Source organism: Saccopteryx leptura, chromosome X (assembly GCF_036850995.1).
Source record: "Saccopteryx leptura isolate mSacLep1 chromosome X, mSacLep1_pri_phased_curated, whole genome shotgun sequence".
In the NCBI taxonomy this organism is placed as follows: Eukaryota; Metazoa; Chordata; class Mammalia; order Chiroptera; family Emballonuridae; genus Saccopteryx; species Saccopteryx leptura.
Genome location: NC_089516.1, coordinates 130,514,518 through 130,526,563, shown reverse-complemented (window position 1 = coordinate 130,526,563; position 12,046 = coordinate 130,514,518). Strand labels below are relative to the sequence as shown.

At 42.0% G+C, this 12,046-nt stretch overlaps 1 protein-coding gene across 3 annotated transcripts in view; it reads right to left on the bottom strand.

Moving 5' to 3' along the window:
- Positions 1-12,046, bottom strand: part of PHF6 (PHD finger protein 6) — a 66,429-nt gene that overhangs the window by 31,103 nt on the left and 23,280 nt on the right. The gene's annotated exons all lie outside the window — the stretch shown is intronic.

Sequence of the window (12,046 nt, the reverse complement as noted above, 5' to 3'; positions counted from 1 at the left end):
GGATTCAAGCGTCCCACTCAATATAACACCCTCTCCCCACCCCCACCCCCGTGTTCCCTGGACTGTGTGTCTTTAAAGCTAAGACCCACCTCAGAATGTTCCTGAATTAAATTAGTTCATGTAAAGTACTTAACCCAGAACAGTGCCTGGCTGTTGTGGACCATAAATGGCAAAAAGCCTTTGTAGATTCAAGGCTTAGCAAAAGGCTAAGTTCTCCCCCCTTCACCTCCATGTTGGCTATGATGCTGAGTATTTGCACCCACTTCACTTGCTTCCTTAACTTGCTGGAAGCAATTTACATGCCCTTCCTCTGACTCTTTGTTTGTTCAGATGTTGGCTGATTTCGCTTATGCATGGTAGGGGGATTCCTGTTTATGCCTTGGGAGAGTTCCTGTTTTAGCCTGGATGTGTAACTTTGTAGCAAGGACTTTCTTGATTTGCATATGACTATATAATAAAGCAAACTGGGACTATGGGGCACTCGGATATTGCCATCAGCATTTGAAGAGTCCTCCCGGTCCCATTTTTTCTTAATAAGTGTGTTTCCTTAATAAGTGTGTTTCCTTAATTCCACACCGTTATTAGGAGCCGCACTGTTCCGCAGCACCTGGCACATAGGATGCTCTCAGTAAATGTCAGCTGCCATTTTCTCTGCATGTACAAATGTGGTTTTAAAAGGATGTACAAGGCCCTGGCCGGTTGGCTCAGCGGTAGAGCGTCATGGCTCAGCGGTAGAGCGTCAGCCTGGCTTGCGGGGGACCCGGGTTCGATTCCCGGCCAGGGCACATAGGAGAAGCGCCCATTTGCTTCTCCACCACCCCCCCTCCTTCCTCTCTGTCTCTCTCTTCCCCTCCCGCAGCCAAGGCTCCATTGGAGCAAAGATGGCCCGGGTGCTGGGGATGGCTCCTTGGCCTCTGCCCCAGGCGCTAGAGTGGCTCTGGTTGCGGCAGAGCGACGCCCCTGGTGGGCATGCCGGTTGGACCCTGGTCGGGCGCATGCAGGAGTCTGTCTGACTGTCTCTCCCCGTTTCCAGCTTCAGGAAAAAAAAAAAAAAAAAAAAAAAAGGATGTACAAGGAAATGGCATTCTAAGCACAGTGTTCTATAGATCTTGCTCTCTCTCACATCATCTATGAATTGTAAATACTCAAGAATGAGCTAGCATTGGAGTTCTTTGAGTTGTGACTACACAAGACATGGTATGCGGTGTATATGCTTTATCTCATTTGAGCCTTACAACAGCCCCAGGAGGTTGTATCAATCACTATCCCCATCCCCCATTTCACAGTAAGAAAAGTAAGTTCAGAAAGGTTAAAGAACTTTGACCATAGTCACACAGCTAAGTAGTGGCAGAGCTGGGACAAATATTTATCGGTGAGTTACTACGTGCTTTTAAAGTGTTAATACCCATTGTCACTGAAATACATATTTGAAGTCAGAAAAAGAAGGTGTACATGTTTTATGTATGCACAGAATTGCTTTAGCAGGATACAAAAGAATCTGATAGAAGTGGCTGCTCTCAGCAAAGAAATCGGTAAACAGATGCAAGGACAAGGATGGGAGGAAGCTCCCTTACAGCGCATTCTCTTCAACTGCTGATTTTTGTACAACATCCATATACCTATTTAAACAAATGATCACAATAAAACATAAAACCTTAGGCTTGCATCCACAGCTGCAAATTCTGAAACCCCAGGCTGAGACGGTACATGAGAAAACAAGGCTGTCCTCCATCGGTGCCAGACCAAGAGCTCCCAACATTGGTGAGCATGGCCCCCAGATGTCTGTCACTGTAGAATGACCATGTTACCCTTCTGATTGCCCCCAGGAGGCATAGGAGTGACCAATCTACCAGGAAACCAGCTCTCCTCCTCCTATTATAAAGTCCTGTCTGTCCCTTTACCAATTCATTTCTCCTTCCTAGTCAGTGTTTTGCTCATCTTCTACCTCACTGGTTTAAGGCACATTTCCCTCCCCATCCTAAATTCTCACATCAGGTAAGAGTGTGCAGTAGAAAGAACCCCTGGACAGAATGCCTGAAGACTGCCACTTGCTAGGTCTGAACTTGGTAAAGTTCTTAACATTCTTGGTATATGAAATGGCAATATGATTAACACCTTCCTGAAAAGGCTGCCTTAAGACAATGTTGTGAAAAATGCTTTGTAAACTATAAAATTCTATTCAATTGTTAATTATTACTCTTGTCATAGAGTAGACTGTAAGTCCTTTGTCCACAGACTACATTTCTAAATTCCTCAATGTGCTCACACCCACCAGGCACTCAATAAATCTTTGTTGGAATTTTTTTTAAGAAAAAGAGAGCCTGCCTGACCAGGCAGTGGCGCAATGGATAGAGCGTCAGACTGGGATGCGGAGGACCCAGGTTTGAGACCCCGAAGTCGCTGGCTTGAGTGCGGGATCATAGACATGACCCCATGGTCTCTGGCTTGAGCAAGAGGTCATTGGCTCGGCTGGAGCCACCCAGTCAAGGTACATTTGAGAAAGCATTTAATGAGTTAATGAACAATTAAAGTGCAGCAACTATGAGTTGATGTTTCTCATCTCTCTCCCTTTCTGTCTCTCTCGCTAAAAGCAAAAGAGAGAAAGAGAGAGAGAGAGAGAGAGAGAGAGAGAAACAAGGTCAATCGTTAAGGCTGGGGAAACAATCACCAACTATTTTGAGTCTTTATTGCTGCTACTAAAGGAAGGCTGGCGGTCACTTGTCCTGCCTTCTCCAGTGGAAACATGTGCATTTGCTCTGCATGCTCCGTGTCACTAGTAAACTCTGCGTTCTGCTTTTTCAGTAGTTATCAGATAAATTGTTACTTTTATGCATATGCATATATATGCATATATAAATACACAGCACAGATCAAAACATATTATTTTTAATTAAGTATGCCGAAGTGAAATATGACATCTGGTATTTAATTCAAAATAATTCAGATGGAGGAAGTGGGTGGGGAGCACAGATGAGACAAGAGCGGCAGGGAGCTGCTAACCGCACAGGCTGGGTGATGGCCTCTGTTGCAAACACACTCTTGCAGGTTTGAAACTTGTTATAATGCAAGGTTGTGAAGTGTGCTAAATCAAAGAGGAGGAGGGTAAATAATGCCTAGCACAGCACCTGGCACACGGGGAGTCAATAAATCTGGAGAATCAATGAAAGAAAAGGGAGTCAGATATAGTAAAAAGCACACTATGAATACACTACTAAAGTTTTCCAAGTTAAATCACAAAGACAATTTAAATCCTATTACCTTACAAGGAAGAGCACATGAAAAGATGAGTGGCAATAAAGGTGGGTGGAGTTTTCAAGGAATGAAAGTATGATGACGGTGATGATATGGAACACAGTACTTACTGAGCGCTCACTAGATGCCCAGGACGTTGCTCAGAGCTTGACGCACAGTTATTTCATTTAATCCTTACTATTTGGTGGGTTTTTTTAATTTCCATTTTATAGATGCAGTTATCTGTGGCTCCAAGGGTCACTAAATAATGTGTCCAAGATCATGTAACTAGGAAGCGGCAAAGCTAAGATGAAAATACAGATCTGATTTCAAAGCCCATGTTCATTCAGTTTATAAAACTGCCTTTCCGGTTCTTAATAAATTTTAATCAATGCTACCAAACTCAAATGCTTTTTAAAGACTTTGACACCATATTAAAATCTCCCCCAAACTTCCAATTAATAAAAGTAATGAAGATTCGAAGTTGTAGTATATTCTAGAGAAACTAGAGAAGGAAAATCCTAAGGAAATATTAAAGCAGGCAAAGACTTTGAAGCTACACAAATAACATACTTTCAGTGTACTTCTAATATTAATATAACCATGGTGACCAGTTTTCCAGAAACAAACTGAGTTATATGACTTGACAAGCAATCTTCACTATAAAGATTCTGAACTGTTAGGGCAGTGGTCCCCAACTCCCAGGCCGAGGACCAGTACCGGTCCGTGGGCCATTTGGTACTGGTCGGCAGAGAAAGAATAAATAACTTAAATTATTTCCGTTTTATTTATATTTAAGTCTGAACGATGTTTTATTTTTAAAAAATGACCAGATTCCCTCTGTTACATCCGTCTAAGACTCACTCTTGATGTTTGTCTCGGTCACGTGATACATTTATCCGTCCCACCCTAAAGGCCGGTCTGTGAAAATATTTTCTGATATTAAACTGGTCTGTAGCCCAAAAAAGGTTGGGGACCACTGGGTTAGGGCATCCAACCAGGTCTCTGAAAATCAAGGCCAGAGTCTCCAAGTTTAGGCAGAAAAGATTACTTTACACTTTTTCAGAACACTTGGGACTTTATGGTCACTGTAATCATGGCACTAATCACTATAATACCTTTTTAGGTCATTTCAGCCTTATAAAAATTTGTAAAAATCTTCCTATATGCCCTTTACCCAAATGTGAATATGTCACATTTGCTTTATCATTCATTCTTTCTAAATACTCACATACTTTTTCTAAGTTTTAAGAATTAAGATGCAAATGTGATGCTCCTTTATCTCTCTTAAATACTTCATCTGTCACCACTGTATTTTAATCAGCTGATCATATCTGTCACTAAACTATGCTTCCCTACTGCCCAAATGCTGAAACACCATTTTATTTATTCACCTTGAGCTACTAACAATGAGTGCAGGAGAGCCTTCAGCAAAGGAAGCATCACCCCAAATCAGTGACATATTGAATACCTTGCTCAGATTCAAGCCGAAGAAAATAAAGTGGTTATAAACATTTCTTGAGCACCCATCCCATGTAAAACATTCTATATTAAGTAATTTAAGATAAATAATAAACCACGTTTGGCTTTTTATCATTTGAAGAACCTAAACTGAGCTGAGGTTACGTTTGTGATCAAAATCTACACATCATTGCTGTGAACAACTAACATTCAGCTTCTACTCTAGATACTTTTTATCTTTGGGGCAGCTGTGTGAGGCTTGCTGCGGGTTACCAGCTGTAAGCACTTTGCCAGATCGGTGTGTGGGTGTGTAGCAGCATCACATGTGTATGGCCTATATAAGGCTACCCACTGGGAGGGGCCATTTTGCTGTTTGTTTGCCTGAGAGGCGGTTTCCCCTGCCTGTGTGCTTGCCTGCCCTTGTGAGACTATTAAATGAAACAGCCCAATGCTTTTCAGCTCCACAGTTTCTCTACCGTCTGCCTGAATCCGAAGTGAACTTGCCTGGCCTTGGCCACCAGCATTACGCTATCTCATCACATTACTTTGCTCCATACAAATTATTAATACAAAGAAATCCCTTATCCCCTTAATGAAAATTGTTTTTAAAAGAACCACTGTTCAGCCCTGACTGGTTGGCTCAGCAATAGAGCGTTGGCCTGGCATGTGCAAGTTCTGGGTTCGATTCCCCACTGGAGCACATAGGAGAGGCGCCCATCTGCCTTTTTTTTTTTTTTTTTTTTTGTATTTTTCTGAAGCTGGAAACGGGGAGAGACAGTCAGACAGACTCCCGCATGCGCCCGACCAGGATCCACCCGGCACGCCCACCAGGGGCAGGGGGCAGGGCAGGGGGCGACGCTCTGCCCACCAGGGGGCGTTGCTCTGTTGAGACCAGAGCCACTCCAGTGCCTGGGGCAGAGGCCAAGGAGCCATCCCCAGCGCCCGGGCCATCTTTGCTCCAATGGAGCCTCGCTGTGGGAGGGGAAGAGAGAGACAGAGAAGAAGGAGAGGGGGAGGGGTGGAGAAGCAGATGGGCGCTTCTCCTGTGTGCCCTGGCTGGGAATCGAACCCGGGACCTCTGCACGCCAGGCCGATGCTCTACCACTGAGCCAACCGGCCAGGGCCCATCTGCTTCTTCATCCTTCCCCCCTCTTCTTCCTCTCTATCTCTCTCTTCCCCTCCCACAGAGGAGCAAAGTTGGCCCAGGCATGGCTTCTGCCTCAGGCCCCAGATAGGCAGAGCATCGCCCCCTGGTGGGCATGCTGGGTGGATCCCGGTAGGGTGTATGCAGGAGTCTGTCTGTTTCCCTGCTTCTCACTTCAGAAAAATATTTTTTTAAATTAAAATAAAAAAAAATAAAAGAACCACTAATTCACATGTCATCACAGTTCCTTATGGAAACTCAAATGCTTAGTAATGACAAGCTATAACATTAAAGCACTTCTACAAAAGATACTAGCATCAGTTACAAGCTAGAGCTATTTGTTATTACCAATGTTTGCCATTTTTGAAATATTGTTCTGAAAAAGGTAAAAAAATACCTATTATCTAAATACACAGGCCAACAAAGGAAAAATCCATAAGCTCTAGTATTTAATTCTGGCTATTCCTGTCCATTTTTAATGTCTAAGTTTCCATTAAGAATAGGAAAGTGCTTGACTGGGCGGTAGTGCAGTGGACAGAGTGTTGGACTTGGACGCGGAAGGACCCAGGTTCAAGACCTCGAGGTCGCCAGCTTGAGCGTGGGCTCATCTGGTTTGAGCAAAGCTCGCCAGCTTGAGCCCAAGGTCACTGGCTCAAGCAAGGGGTCACTCAGTCTGCTGTAGCCCCCAAGTCAAGGCACATATGAGAAAGCAATCAGTGAACAACTAAGGTGTTGCAACAAAGAATTGATGCTTCTCATCTCTCTCCCTTCCTGTCTGTCTGTCCTATCTGTCCCTCTCTCTGACTCTCTGTCTCTGTTACTAAATTAAAAAAAAAAGAATAGGAAGGCACTACGACCACTTTAAAGGGCTCAGTAACCCCATGTGGCTAGTGGCTACCATACTGGAAAATGCAAATGCAGAATATTTCCATAGCCAAAGGAAGTTCTACCAGATACCCCTGTCAGGCCATTAGTTCTCTATCCCTTTATAAAAACCCCTGCTGCACCTCTGAGGTCCTTGTCATTCAGCTAAGCCAGTGGTCGGCAAACCGCGGCTCGCGAGCCACATGCAGCTCTTTGGTCAGCTTAGGAGTACTCTGATTAAGTTAATAACAATGTACCTACCCATATAGTTTAAGTTTAAAAAACCTGGCTTAGCCTGACCTGTGGTGGCGCAGTGGATAAAGCGTCGACCTGGAAACGCTGAGGTCGCCAGTTCCAAACCCTGGGCTTGCCTGGTCAAGGCACATATGGGAGTTGATGCTTCCTGCTCCTCCCCCCCTTCTCTCTCAGTCTCTCTCCTCTCTCTCTCTCCTTTCTAAAATGAATAAATAAAATTTAAAAAAAATGTTTTAAAAAAATAAATAAATAAAAAACCTGGCTCTCAACAGAAATCTCAATCGTTGTACTGTTGATATTTGGCTCTGTTGACTAATGAGTTTGCCGACCACTGAGCAAACCCACTGATTCTCAAACTTCAATGTAAATACAAACCACCTAGGATCATGTTAAAATGGCAATTCCTATTTAGTATGTCAGAAGTGAAGCTTGAGATTAGGCATGTCTAACAAACCCCCAGATGATGCCAATTCTGCTGGTCCACAGGGCATGCTATCCTTCTTCTCCTTGTTGCTAACAATTACCATCTCCCAATCATCTACCTACACAGTTAGACGTTCCTTAGCACACACCTCACAGACCTTTTCTCTCTCCTGACCCCTGCCACCACCTGGTGATTTCCACTGTACACACAGATGACCCAAACAACTCCTGGCCAGTCAGTTCCTTGACCTTCAATAATGCCCATCAAGTACCCAATCCCTAGTCATACCTTATAATCCCTTCAAACAGCTCTACCTCTGAAATAACTACTTCACACTTTGGAACCACAAATGACTGCTTTCCCAAGTACTTTCATTTTCATTGTTCTTTATCAAGACCTCCAGAATATAATTCCTTCCCATTTTTCTTCTCTTCCTGCCTTCACATCCCGATCTTAGGTTTCTCTCTAGCATATATCCTAAATTCCTTTACCCCTTTACTTCTTTGTGAAGCCCACCTGGCAAAAATCTCAATTCTCCCATCCAAGTACTAACCAGGCCCGACCCTGCTTAGCTTCCGAGATCAGACGAGATCGGGCGCGTTCAGGGTGGTATGGCCGTAGACAAAAAAATCTCAATTCTGAATTAATCAACTAGCCACTTTCTCTACGCTATGCTCAGGATCCTGAATTGCTGGAGGAAAGTCACACAATCTGACTGACGATATCGCTACATAAATTCATGGTTATCAACCTCAAATTGGCCTCGCCAGTCTAGAAACCTTATATTTCTCTAGGCAAACTTCCTCTCCCGGTCTTCACAACTGTTCTTTCAAACCTTCTCCTCTTTCAATCTACTTCTAACCCTCACGCCTCTCCCCACATTCTCCCTCAGATCAGATAGGAGCCACCTATTCTCTTCCTTATCTCCTATTACAGTGGATATATCCTCCAATTTGTTTTTTTTTTTAATTAAGTGAGAGGCAGGGAGGCAGAGTGAGACTCCAGCATGCTACCCGACCCCAACAAGCCCCCTACCCAGGTGATGCTCTGCCCATCTGGAACCGCTGTGCTGTTGCTCAACAACTGAGCCATTTTAGTGCCTGAGGCAGAGGCCATGGAGCCATCCTCAGTGCCCAGGGCCAACATGCTCAAACCATTGAGCCATGTCTGTGGGAGATGAAGAGAGAGGAGAGGAAGAGAGAGAAAGAGAGAGAAGGGGGGAGGGTAGAGATGCACATGGTCACTTCTCCTGTGTTCCCTGACCAGGATTCAAACCCAGGACTTCCACACGCCCTACCAACACTGTACCGCTGAGCCAACTAGCCAGGGCGAAATCTCCTTCTATTACAGGCCAATCGTTATGCTTGTGCCATGAATCCTCCTCTTCTACCTTCAATCTCTTCTTGCCTATAGGATCGTTTACTTGTGTAAGTATTTATATATCCACTAACCACCCCCTTCCAAAAAAGGCCAACTAAATGAAAGAAGCCAATCTGAAAAGACTATCTACTGTATGATTCTAACTACTGACATTCTGGAAAAGTGAAAAACTATAGAGACAATAGAAAGATTCTTAAATTTAATATTTTAAAATACAGTTCATGTTATGTCAAACTAATATGACAGACTGAATTATATAGTATTTATCATTTTCAGTATTAGCAAAGTAGGTATTGAGCCACAAATGGCAAATGATAAAGAAAACACCACAAGTATAAATTCCTCTTTGCTATACAGATGAGTACAGTACAATTTTCAAACAAAGACCCTTAAATGCAATCCTATAAACCCCCATTGTAAATTACAATCAGAAAATAGAACCGTGATGGCGAACCTTTTATAAAAACCGCCCACTTTTGCAGTGCTGGTCAACCTGGTTCCTCCCGCCCACTAGTGGGCATTCCAGCTATCATGGTGGGTGGTAGTGGAGCAACCAAATGGTGCCGCAATTGGCCCACCATGAAAGCTGGAACGCCCACTAGTGGGCGAGAAGGACTAGGTTGACCAGCACTGCAAAAGTGGGTGGTTTTTATAAAAAGGTTTGCCATCACAGAAATGGAACATGCTTCTCATTAGAACAATGAAATAATTGGAAATTGTTTCTGACAAATATCAAATAAACTCAATAACAAATAAGCTCAAGTGAGATAAATGTTATAAAAGTCAAAATTCAATAAATATGAATTCTGTAATACTTTTCAATTATAAAATTGTGCTTCAAGTTCTACAATATAAGTATAAACGCACTACATATATTATCACTAATACAAGGGGCCCCAATGTGCTCCAAAAGCATACACAGAACTCAAAATTCAAATCAATTGTCTCACAAATTTGAATTGTAGCTACCCTGCCAGTTATATTAAAATAAGTTATCTTTAAAAGTATGAATTTAGCCTGACCAGGCAGTGGCTCAGTGGATAGAGCGTCGGACTGGGATGCCTAGGACCCAGGTTCGAGACCCCGAGGTCGCCAGCTTGAGTGCGGGCTCATCTGATTTGAGCAAAAAAGCTCACCAGCTTGGGCCCAAGGTCGCTGGCTCGAGCAAGGGGTCACTCAGTCAGCTGTGGCCCCACAGTCAAGGCACATATGAGAAAGCAATCAATGAACAACTAAGGTGTCACAACGAAAAACTGATGATTGATGCTTCTCATCTCTCTGTTCCTGTCTGTCTGTCCCTGTCTATCCCTCTCTCTGACTCTGTAAAAAAAGAAAAACAACTAACCAATGAATGCATAAATAAGTTGGCATCTCTCTCTTTCTCTCTCCCTATCCCCGTCCCTTAAAAAAATCAATAAATAATAAAATTTTAAAAGTATGAATTTAGATCTTTCTCATTAAGAAGGTTCTTAAAGCAAAAAGGTGGTAAAAATTACATAGTCTGCAGTGACTTTTCTCTACCACTAGATGGTACTATAAGCTTCAAAAATCTAGAGCATTAAAGGGGGAGATGTCTAAATTAATCATTGCTGCCATCCTCAAAAATATCCTGCCTTGGAATGCTCATATACTTGTATTTATCAGGTCATAAGTCTCAATCCTTGGCTTGCCATATATGGTCACTACAATCTTAAAGAGAATAAAATAAATACACTGTTAAAATCTGAAGTAATGGAAGGTGAGAAAGATTACTCTTAAAAATTCTTTTTGTTCTTTTTACTGAATTTATTGGGGTGACACTGGTTAACATAATTCCAGGTTTCAGGTGCCCAGTTCTACAACACATCTCTGTACCTTGCATAGTGTGTTCGCACCTACAGTCCAGTCTCCGTCCGTCATCACCCCCATACCCTTCCTTCAGCTCCCCTGGAAAAGCTCATCACTCTTCACCTTTCACAAAAGGGGTTTCAATTCAATTCTAGAACTAAGTAAGGAAGAAAACCTGAGAAACTCTATGAAGGTTTACCAGTTATTCCAATATGTTTACCTTCAAAACAAGTTTTTGCTAAGACTGTATTTCGCTTTACACTGTATTTTTAGCCAGCACTTCTTAAAGTTCAATGTATTGGGTGACACTGGTTAACATAATAATACAGGTTTCAGGTGCCCACTAACGAACAACATTGTGGAAGGCATGGGGGGGTGAATAGTGAGAGACAAAAACGTAAGCAGCACTTTTAAAGTAGACTGCTCACAAAAACTAGGGGCAATTTCAAAATGGATAGGAAGCAATAAAATATCCTCCAGTTTTTATGAGCAGTATAAGTAGACCAATCTGGAGCAAAGTGGAAATAATACTATTTTATATTGTAAAGTCAAAATCTAAGACATCCAAAGGGGCCACAAACTGTAATATTCTAACACTGATAAGTAAGTCTTAAGAAAACAGCTTCCTAAAACAATACGCTCCAACGATTCTAAGCAACACGTCCTAGGAAGCTAAAAAAAACTCTAAAGATCATTAATCTAAACGGAAAAACAGAAAAATATCAGATTAAATATAAGCCTTTTTACATTGAAAAACCACCTGTCTGCAAATATTTAAAAAACAAGTCAGAACTCAATTTGAGAACTTTCCCATACCTTTTAAAGACCAAGTACAACGTGGCTAACTATATATAAACATGACTAACCCAGTTTTGTATAAATTTAAGTGAAAACAATCTATAAAATAATTTTAAGTTTGCATTTTAAAATTGATTACTTCTTATGAACATGTCTGCATTAAAAAACAGCCCTGACCTGCAGTGGCGCAGTAGATAAAGCGTTGACCTGAAACTCTGAGGATGCCGGATCAACACACATGCTGGAGTTGATGCTTCCTGCCCCTCCCCCTTCTCTCTCTCTCTCTCTCTCTCTCTCTCTCTCTTTCTCCTCCTCCTAATCTCTCTCCCCTATCTCTAGAATAATAAAAAATGTTTTAAAACAAAAGAAACAAAAAAGTACTACAATGTGAATAAAAATTTAATAGAAAGCCTGGTGATCAGAAAATGTACTATTATCCAGTTTAAATTTCTGCATCTAACAGTAGGCCAATTATTAACTTTATAATCTATGAACACACTTACATCAACATTGAAATTCCTAACCATTAGCATCATTTCTTCTTAAAGATAAATATACTCTTGACTAACTCAACTTTGAAATAAAAGTTTTCTTAAAAATTCAGATCTTTTTCACTACTATATATTTATGTATCCTAATGCTTTTCTTAATTCTTCAAAATG